General features: G+C 38.5%; 1 non-coding gene across 1 annotated transcript; it reads right to left on the bottom strand.

Moving 5' to 3' along the window:
- Positions 1-9535: 9535 nt before the first annotated feature.
- TRNAN-GUU (transfer RNA asparagine (anticodon GUU)) lies at positions 9536-9609 on the bottom strand. The gene has a single exon. It is a non-coding gene; the product is annotated as a tRNA-Asn (tRNA).
- Positions 9610-10602: the final 993 nt, after the last annotated feature.

Genomic DNA, 10602 nt, shown 5'->3' with positions numbered 1-10602 from the left:
TTTTTCAAACTATTATATAAGTATTATTTATTTTAATTTTTTAGTTGAATTTCAATTTTTTCAATTTTTTTTTTATTTTTTATTTTTTAAATATTGAATTGTCAGCGGTCCTTAATAAGTATACCAAATTTCGAGTTAATCCGACGTTTTGAAGGGGGTCAAAATCATGTTCAAAGATTCCGTTACATACTCTTGTATGTAACATACATACTTTACGTCTGAAGCTAATAAAAGCGTATTAAAATATTATATAAATTGCCTAGCTACTTTAGTTTGGACGTATAGTCAGCCCGCCCGGGTTAGCACCACCATCCTGGCTATTTTCAACGCGAAATATTTAGTAACCTTCCGTTGAGGAACGAAACAGTCGTTATTAGTTTTTTTTAATGGCTTTGTAGGTAGACGAGCATACGGCCCGCCTGAGGGTAAGTGGTCACCATCGCTCATGGACGTCAGCAATGACAGCGGCAGAGCCAAGTGAGTAGTCGTGTCCTGGTAGTAGGGCGTATTGTCAGCCGGCACGGGTAGGCATCACCATTGTGTGTACCGGTTTGAGGGGGGGTAGGTAAAGATTATGCAATATAATGAAACTGTCGCCCCATATCTCGAGGTGAGTGTTTTATGAGTCCCAGTTTATTTTTACTTTGGGGATATACACGACAAAGGAAGATCTTCCACCGAGCGGGTGATATTGCTTGGTAGACCGACGGTCCGAATGTTGTTGTTCGGAACTTGCGGTAGGCAGCGGCTTGGCTCTGCCCCTGACATTGCTGAAGACTATGGGCGAAGGAAAAAAAAAGTTGTATAATATATGCGAGCTTATTTTGAAAAGTTCGTAAGCGAAATTCAGGCATCTGTCAAGTATCTTGCGTTGTATGATGGCTACCGTCACATTACTTACTTTATATCAGTTGAGTCGTCCTTTCTGCCCTCGCCTATAACTGCCTCTTTTCTTTTCCTTTTCGACCCCAGCGGCCAGCTGTTCTCTGTGTAATGTGTCCACGACCACATGAAATTAACATAACGTGGGTAAGAACTCCACAAGGCGGACCGGAAACCTGTTTGTTGAAAGTGACAGAAATCCATTGGATGCAGCTAAAGCACGACTGGTCGTTATGTTGAGGCTCGGGAAGGTATCTAGCAGCGGACGTACGTGGGCTGAAGGATAGGTAGATAGTCGCAACATTACATCTGATTAAGACCACCACATGTCTACGATCTAATAATACTCGTCTTAAGACCAAAATCAAAAGGAACATAATAGTATTTAGTGGAAAAAAAACTAGAAAAAACTAAATCTTTACAAATTTTCACCACGGCGGTGCCTTGGTTCTACATTTTGGGAGGTTTCTGAGGCGAGTATCGCTAAAAGGGAACAAAAAAGAGGGGCACGCTGAAATTAGGTAATGAGAAGTAGACGTACCTGCCAACCCGTCGCTGGCTTCGTGCAGGCTGGAGAATCCAAGGAACGTGACTGGTGGATGATAGGTCATGGCGGCGGTCGGCCTGACTGCTTGACAGTACTTCCTCTAAATATTGTGTTCACAAAACGGTTATAACACTCACACAACGACGACGGTGATCGTCCGTAAGAGTTTGTAATAGAAAAGTTGTAAAAGTCCAAAAAAATTATTGAGATGAGTCGTTTAGCCGTCGTCGTGGCCTAAAGGATAAGACGTCCGGTGTATTCGTGTTGAGCGATGCACCAGTGTTCGAATCTTAGGCGAGTACCAATTTTCTAATGAAATACGTACTCAACAAATGTTCACGATTGACTTCCACGGTGAAGGAATAACATCGTGTAAAAATCAAACCCGCAAAATTATAATTTGCGTAATTACTGGTGGTAGCACCTCTTGAGAGACCTTGTGAGTCCGCACGGGTAGGTACCACCACCCCGCTTATTTCTGCCGTGAAGCAGTAATTCGTTTCGGTTTGAAAGGAGCAGGGAAAGGAGGGGCAGCCGTTGTAACTATACTTGAGACCTTAGAACTGATATCTCAAGGTGGGTGGCGTATTTATGTTGTAGATGTCTATGGGCTCCAGTAATCCCTTAACACCAGGTGGACTGTGACCTCGTCCACCCACCTAAGCAATAAAAAAAAAAAAACGAGCGGCGATAGTCTTAATTTTTTTCTTTTCTTTTTTAGAGTCATGGACTTCGAAACTGTACTTAATGTATCCATAAACGTCGGAATAATATCATGACGATATTAGAACGCGGGATTAAACCGTAAATTGGTTATTAATTAGACGCGACATTGTTAGAGAATATTTCTAAAATTCATACACAATTGTAATTCATAGCGTGCACGGCAATAAACGTTTATGAAGAGACGTCTATTAAAACGGTGAGTCATACGCGGTGTTGTATTAAAAAGCTATCTCGGGGGAAATCAGAGCAGTTTTATGATCATTTCGACAAGACACGACACATTATATTAGGATAGTACTATCAATGCTTGTTCCGTTTTTGGGTAACGAGGAATTCTATGAACTCACTTCACTTCACTGGTGGCAGGACCTGTTGAGAGTCCGCGCGGGTAGGTACCACCACCCTGCTTATTTCTGCCGTGAAGCAGTAATGCGTTTCGGTCTGAAGGGTGGGGCAGTCGTTGTAACTATAATGAGGACCTTAGAACTTATATCTCAAGGTGGGTGGCGCATTTGTGTTATAGATGTCTATGGGCTCCGGTAACCACTCAACACCAGGTGGACTGTGAGCTCGTCCACCCATTTAAGCAATAAAAAAAATTTAAGGTATAGGTATCACTGATTTTTTTATTGCTTCCTCCTCCTTTGGTCGATAATATCAATCCTGAGGGTCATGGCCTCCTCTAATAATTTCCTCCTGGATTATCCAGCGCCGCTCCTCCCTTTCCTCGGCTGTGCGGATAATAATGTGGACTGAAGTTTTGAGACTAACGAATATTGCTTAGGTAAGTGGATTTATCACATGTTGTTTAGTGGTTACCACAGCCCAACATATCAAAAACATAAATGCCGTCGCCCACTTTTTTTTTTGAAGATATTATAAAGATACCTATAAATAAGATACCACCCCTAAGATACCATCTCAAGATATGAGTTCTAAGGTCTCAGCTTTACATAGCAACAGCTGCCTAGAACTGAAATCACTGCTTCATGGTAGAAATAGTCAAAGCATTAGTTCCTGCTCGTGCGACCTCGTAAGACGCCAAACCTACATGAGTGATATCGTAATTGGTGAGATCGTAAAATGAGAAGAAAAATCTAAACCTTAAATTTAGCTTTACTCATAGTTGCTCATTAATCAGCACAAGCAAAATACATTCGGGTATCTGGAATATTCGAGAAGATTATAAACGATGATAATAATAATTTTAAAATTTGTATTCGGAACATCCATTGAACAAAAGCGGCGGCTTGCATATAATGTGAGTGGAATTTATCGCAAATTATTTTGCTCCAATTAATAAAGCATCGAATATACGATCGTTTACTCTGAATATTCATTATTTTGTTGGATCGTATTAATTTATTTCAATAGATTATTGCATTGCAGGTGAATAGACGCATCTGGTATTTTAAAAGTTTTCAAAAGGTTTCAGAGTACTTTTTTTTCCCTTGTAGCAGACGAGCATACGATACAGTCGCCCATGGACTTGAGAAATACCAGGGGCAGAGCCAAGCCGCTGCGTACCGTTAAAAGGCCACTACAATGTAGACACTGTTATTGAACTTAGAACTTAAAATCGATGAATGTGAAAAATACTTGGAAAGTATAGGGCTAAAAAAGTGCAAATTTAAGCGCTTTCTGGTGACCAGGTCTATCTGTAATGCACTTATAGAGGCTTTAGACGATCTTGAGACTGTAAGAGGATGTCAATGATACTGTATGACAGCTATCTTCAAACTGAAACGCCTGATTGCTTCGCAAGAGTAATGCTTCGCTGAATCTACCACCAGATCGAAATCGCGACCCGCTGAGAAGATTTGCCAAGAAACTCAGGGAATTGTGACTTTAACGCTATTTTACCATTTGCAAAATGCATTTTCTATTCTTAGATCTACATTAGAATGACGATTGTTTTCTAAACAGAAGCCTAGGTGCTTTGTGTTCCACTCTGCTGTCCTAAATAAAACATGTCACTCTTTTTGTCAATTTGGACTGTCAAAACAACTGAGATGGATATCGCAGACGGGCGACTTTGAAGGCAAGTAATTTTCAATTTGAATGAAATATATAATTGCGGTAATGTCTGTAGTTTTCCATTTTGACTTTTCATTTATACCTATAATATTGTTACGCCGGTAAGAGTAACGCCATTTATCGCCGAATAGTCGAACGAATATCTAAGGATCTAGTAGTATCCAGAACGCTCGAGAACTACAACGCCATCTGTTGTTAGATAGCGAAAACACAATACTCGAAATGTGTGGAATATTCTCGATAATTCTAGGGATGTGGTATCGGCTATAAAGCGTTGCAGAAATGGTGCTATGCTATGCTAATTATGCTAGTTACTACTGACTAGTTAGTAATTGGAAGTACTCGAAGCGAAACAGCGAACGGATCACCTGAAGCGAAGCGGAAGAAACGGATTGAAAATTTTAGAGTGTTTTAAGTGTTCCAAGTGTTAAATACAGTTGTTAGTTGTACTTTGGTGGAATATTTATTTATACCGAATCCCAGCGCGTAGCAATATATACCTAATATTAGATGATACTGGAGCCCTGATAAAGTAAGCCCTCAATTTAAGCATGGGGTCGAAGAGTACAGTAGACTTTTTTCGGCTTTACCCACCAAAAGACTTCCCTTGCACTGACGTCAAATCTGCGTTCGGTGTCAGAATCCGGGCAGAGTAGGGGGATATCCGGGGTCAACAATATAACCAGACACTCGGTGACACTCAGAGGCTGCCTGATGGGTCATCGAGGCTGTCGTTGGCAACCACCTGTCTCTCGGGTCATCGATGCTATCGTTGGGCGGTACGGCGGCCCGAGTGGTGGAATGGATAAATTGGTGGTCGAACATTTTGACGCATGAGCCCAACATGATCGTATTACTGGTGGTAGGACCTCTTGTGATTTCGCGCGGGTAGGTACCAAATACGGCTCTACCTATTTCTGCCGTGAAGCAGTAATGCGTTTCGGTTGGTTGGTGGGGCAGTCGTTGTACTGTTAAAACCTGACCTTACAACTCATATCTCGAGGTGGGTGGAGGCATTTACGTTGTAAGCTGTATATGAATATTATACCGTTTGTTTTAATAATTAGGCCACAATGGCGGATAAATTACAGACACTCTTACTACTTTAATTTTAAAATAACGGCTCGTTTGCACTACCTGGAGACCAGTGAAACATCGCATTTCAAGCCAAACGTACAGTTAAATATTTACACAAGGAAATATCACGCGAAAAATGTTTGCAGCGAAATATCACGATTCGTAACTTGTGCTTATTTAAAAACAAAATAGAAAGAAACATAATAAAATTGTGGCTTTGTATATATGCAATAATACATATTTAAGTACATAGTGATAGAATTGGCACATATTTGACAAGCTTCAGCCCTAATCTATTAATATATAAATCTACAGTGGTTTTTACGGATGTTCCGTTATAACTACTGAACCATGCATCCGATTGACTTGAAACTTGGTATCCATGTAGAAAATACATGTACTTAATGGATAGGATAATATTTATATGAGTGGTGGACTCCCTACGCCAGTTGCGGGGGCGTTAATGATGAGAATCTTTGTGGGGGTGAGAAATAATAAAGTTAATTTTAAATGCCTAGCGAAGCGGACGGACAGCTATCTATATATATAAAAATGAATTGCTGTTCGTTAGTCTCGCTAAAACTCGAGAAAGGCTGGACCGATTTGGTTAATTTTGGTCTTGAATTATTTGTAAAAGTCCAGAGAAGGTTTAAAAGGTAGATAAATGAATGAAAATGTTCGGAATTAAATAAAAATAACACTTTTGTTTTCCCTTTGATGTGTCTCTCGTCGGACGGATTCCTTTTATTTGTTTTAAGTTTATTTTACACAAAAGCTTAGGTCTTTTATTTAACGATTGAGGCATTACAAGCTAGTATGTCATGTAGTCAGCTAGTATGTCTATAAAATTGTAAATGATGACGGTAGTTAAGGCTTATTATCAAAGCTACTAATAATACTATTTTTCGTAATGGATTTCCGGCCTACTACATGATAAGAGGTCATGGACATCACAGCCTGAACGCCTATACTGACCTTGAGACTTCATGGGATTGAATTCTCAATAGTAATTTGTAACATCTGTCATAACTTACCGACAGTGGATAGGCGTTTGATAAACTTAAATCATGATGTCACACTAAGTAAATATATTTCAAAATTCTTTACAGTGAAAAATTTATCAAAAGAATTTCCACAGCTTACCGAACTAACCAACAAACTCTAATAGTATAAGCTTTAAACCAGCAAATTTGGTACCTAATATATTGAATTTAACAATCTACAACAACTCTTTCATCCACACATCGGAATATCGCTCTAAACTCGAAAGACATAGCGGTGAGTATTGTAGAAATATGCGAAACGTAAGAAAAGCATGCCGAGCAGATTCTTGAGGAAAATTTTCGTCTGAGGTATTTTTGGGCACGAAATAAATTCTTTTGTTTAAGGAAACCTTACTGGGAATATTCGTGCATATATTTAAAAATATCCATTGCTTAATAAATGTATGTATTTATGTAATATATTTATTCATAAAAAGTTACACTTACATTCAAAACATGCCCCGCAAAACTGCTTACGCATTAAGCGCATTGCCTGGAGGGCGGTCGTCGGGAACACGGGCGACCTAACATGTCCTACTGCACATACAGCGTCAGCGCAACCACGACCACTCTGACAAGAGTGTCCGACTGAGAAGAATAAATAATTTGTCAGAAATTTGTGTTTCCCGTTCGGTGTTTGCGACATGATTGAAATGACTTTTATATTTAAAAATTCTAAAGCACTCGAAACATCGAAAATTGTGATGACAATAAAAACACGAGATAAAACCGTAAAATTTGTTTTAATTATGCTCAGTTTTTTTTTATTGCTTAGATGGGTGGACGAGCTCACAGTCCACCTGGTGTTAAGTGTTACTGAAGCCCATAGACATTTACAACGTAAATGCGCCACCCACCTTGAGATGTAAGTTCTAAGGTCTTAGTATAGTTACAACGGCCGCCCCACCCTTCAAGCCGAAACGCATTACTGCTTCACGCCAAAAATAGGCGGGAGTAGTGGTACCTACCCGTGCGGACTCGCAAGAGGTCCTACCACCAGTAATCAAAGCTGCTTTACAGTTCAATTGATTCAAATATAAATATATACTTTTAGGTATATGTATATAAGTATACATCTCAAGAAATGTGCTTAAAACCGAATAATCTAATTCCTATTGAGTTATCGCCTTACGAGTTCGTTATAAGAAGACTACCTAATGTTGAATAACACATTCAAGAATTATTTTTCATCTAATTTAATATTAATTTATTTCAAAGAAATAATGAATTCGAATACATCGACATATTAAGCGTTTTCTTATTAATATTTTACCATAATATTAATAAGTGAAGAATACCATTGCTTTATATTTTAAATCTAACATTTATTTAACTATATCTCATTAAGCTAAAACTTTACTAATATTTTCAATCACACTGTTATTCTAAATGGAAACATATTAAATTTTATTAAACTACTTAAACATTAATTTTTTATCGTTCTTTTAGATGCAAAAAAAGGATAAATTAGTGAAAAATTCTGCATGCACACTGTGTTTTTTTCTTCTTTGAAATTTTACTTTAAAAAAGCAACAAATAAAAGGCTTTATTTCTATTTTATTTATTAATACCATTGCTTATATGAAAAGTTTCTTCACACTTGGAAATCAAACCAACCATAAGCCATATCCATACCAACATTCAAACCACACCAACCATATACCATATCCACAATTTTGTAGACTTTATTTTCCGGTAGCACCTTTAGAATCTTCGAAAAAGATTCCTAAAGTTACTGACCCTAACTTAACACGACATTCTTCCGAACATATTCCTGCTACCAGTCGTCTAAGATTGTTTCTATGCATATAAACTCTAATAAAAAAAAACATAACGAACTGTCAACGAAGTCATCGACCTCATCCCACTTGCGTGCCATAAAACAGCTCTTTTCAATAATGACTCAAGTGATTTACTGTTCGGTGAATGAATACTAAACTATTTACTCTTCTAAGGCGTTTTTTATGAAGCGATAGTCGATTGTCGGATAGCAATATTAAACGAGAGAATCTAATGAATATTAAACAGATAAAGTTTGAATTTTATTTATTTGTGTGTAAATCTTGATGTTCCATGTCCTAATAGACGTCGGTTATAATTAGAACGATCTTTCGGTGCTTTTAGGCATTCCAAGCACCCGTCGAAACCGTTGAATGCAACGATGAGTTTGTCGTGTAAATTAACCCACAGACCCAGTCCACTGAGTTTCTCGCCCTATGTTCTTAGTGGGTGGCGTTTCCGATCCGGCGGTAGATTCTGCGAAACACAGCTCTTGCTATGGCTGGTGTTAGCAACTTCTCTCATGTTCAGACCGTGGTACAGTCTCTACCAACCACTTTGACCAGGTCATCGGTCCACCTCGTTGGCTGTCTGCCCACGTTATGACGTCCAGTACGACGTCTCCACTCAAGGTGACCGCTGATCACTGAACGCCAGGTGTGTCGTGAGTTCTAACCATCCGAGTAATGTTATCTATGTCTATGTTTAGGGGCTGCTATGATAGCTATAACAAATATACTCATCATCATCTTTCTCCTGCCCTTCTCCCAGTCGCCTGGGGTCGGCGCAACATGTTTTCTCCTTCCATACTCCTCTATCATATACCATTTGTTCGCTCACTCCCCTTGTAAACATATCGTATTTCACGCATTCCATCTTATCGTCATTTCGTCTTATCACATGCCCATACCATCTCAAATGCGCACTTCTCAACTTCTCTGTCACAGGTGTCACTTTCAGACTTCCTCTAACAAAAATGCTATGAATATCTATATATCAATACGTGAAGCAAAACGTTGTATCCCTTTTTACGAAAACTGCGCGGACGGAAGAGTATGAAATTTTCCACACTTATAGAGAATATTGAGAAGAAGTGCACAATGCTAATATTTTTTTAAAATAATGCCTAGAAGATACATTAAATCAATAAAGAAAACATTACACACACTACACACCATGTATTTGACGCACACACGCATGCATACTATTTAATGTCAAACTTTTGTTCTTGACGTCTGTGGTCAAATTGAGAATAGATTAAATATTGTTTGTCTTTATTAATATTTTTTATAGTGTAGCCTTGGCGAAATTTGTGATTATAGAAGTATAAAATACAATCATAATAGTGTACAAACTTACAATACCAATTAATTATAGTCGAATTTCGACTACTGCGGGACCTCTAATTTATTTTATGTTTTTTTTTTTTTTAACAAAACGATTTCGCCCCCGGGTGGACTCGAACCACCAACCTTTCGGTTAACAGCCGAACGCGCTAACCGATTGCGCCACGAAGGCAGTTGCTCTACGTACCAAAATTTGATATCAACTTTTTTTTATTTAAAATTATCCCAAAGATAAAACGGACAGAAGTGTTTTGAAGTTCGAACATATTATAGAGCGCTAGTGCAACTGTACCTATTATACCCCGAAGTTATTATGCATACCGCTTTGATAAATGAGACTGTCTTTTTTTTTATTGCCCTTGTAGGCAGACGAGCATACGGCCCACCTGATGGTGAGTGGTTACCGTCGCCCATGGACTTCACCAATGCCAAGGGCAGAGCCAAGCCGCTGCCTACCGCTTAATACTCTCCACAAGCCTCGTTTGAAGAAGGACATGTCATAGCGCTCGGGAAACACCGTGGAGGGGAGCTCATTTCATAGCCGGATGGTCGTGACCTACTGTAATTGAGACTTCGGTCTCATGTCCCAAGATTAGAGGCGGTATTTACTTTTTTTTTGCTTATCACTAACTGCTTAATATGAGGTGAGATATAAACCGATCTACCCACGGCAGCAATAAAAATGATTTCACGTCCATTACTGTCTGAAGTCCAACCGACAAAGCTGCATGCATAGATTCCCGTGGAATACTTATAATATCGCCTTTACCTCTTTAACATTCACCATCAAAAAGAAATTCAATTAAACCAATAAAAATCGTTTAAGGAAAGCACACTTAAGTTTTTTACGTTCCAAATTAAAAGCTCTGTAACCATAAATTAAGTTCGGGGAGATCCATAAAGTTTATTATTATTAAAACACGTCTCAACTTTTTATTTTGTTGACATTGATGGCTTTAAGTTATTTCGGGTTATTTATGGTTTAACGTTAAGAGGATTTTTTTCTTTATTTTTACTTTAATTTTTTTTGGTACCATCACTTCTGGTATTTCCAAGTTTTTTTATTTCTGGTATGGTATTACCAAATACAACGTGCCGCTGATAATTTTAGACCATAAAAGCTAGGCCTCAAATAGGTCGCTGCGGTGATCATGTTCTTCAGTCG

The sequence above is a fragment of the Bombyx mandarina genome, chromosome 25 (assembly GCF_030267445.1).
Source record: "Bombyx mandarina strain Sakado chromosome 25, ASM3026744v2".
NCBI classification, from domain to species: domain Eukaryota; kingdom Metazoa; phylum Arthropoda; class Insecta; order Lepidoptera; family Bombycidae; genus Bombyx; species Bombyx mandarina.
Note: the sequence above shows the minus strand (reverse complement) of the source record. Positions and strands in the feature narration are given on the sequence as shown.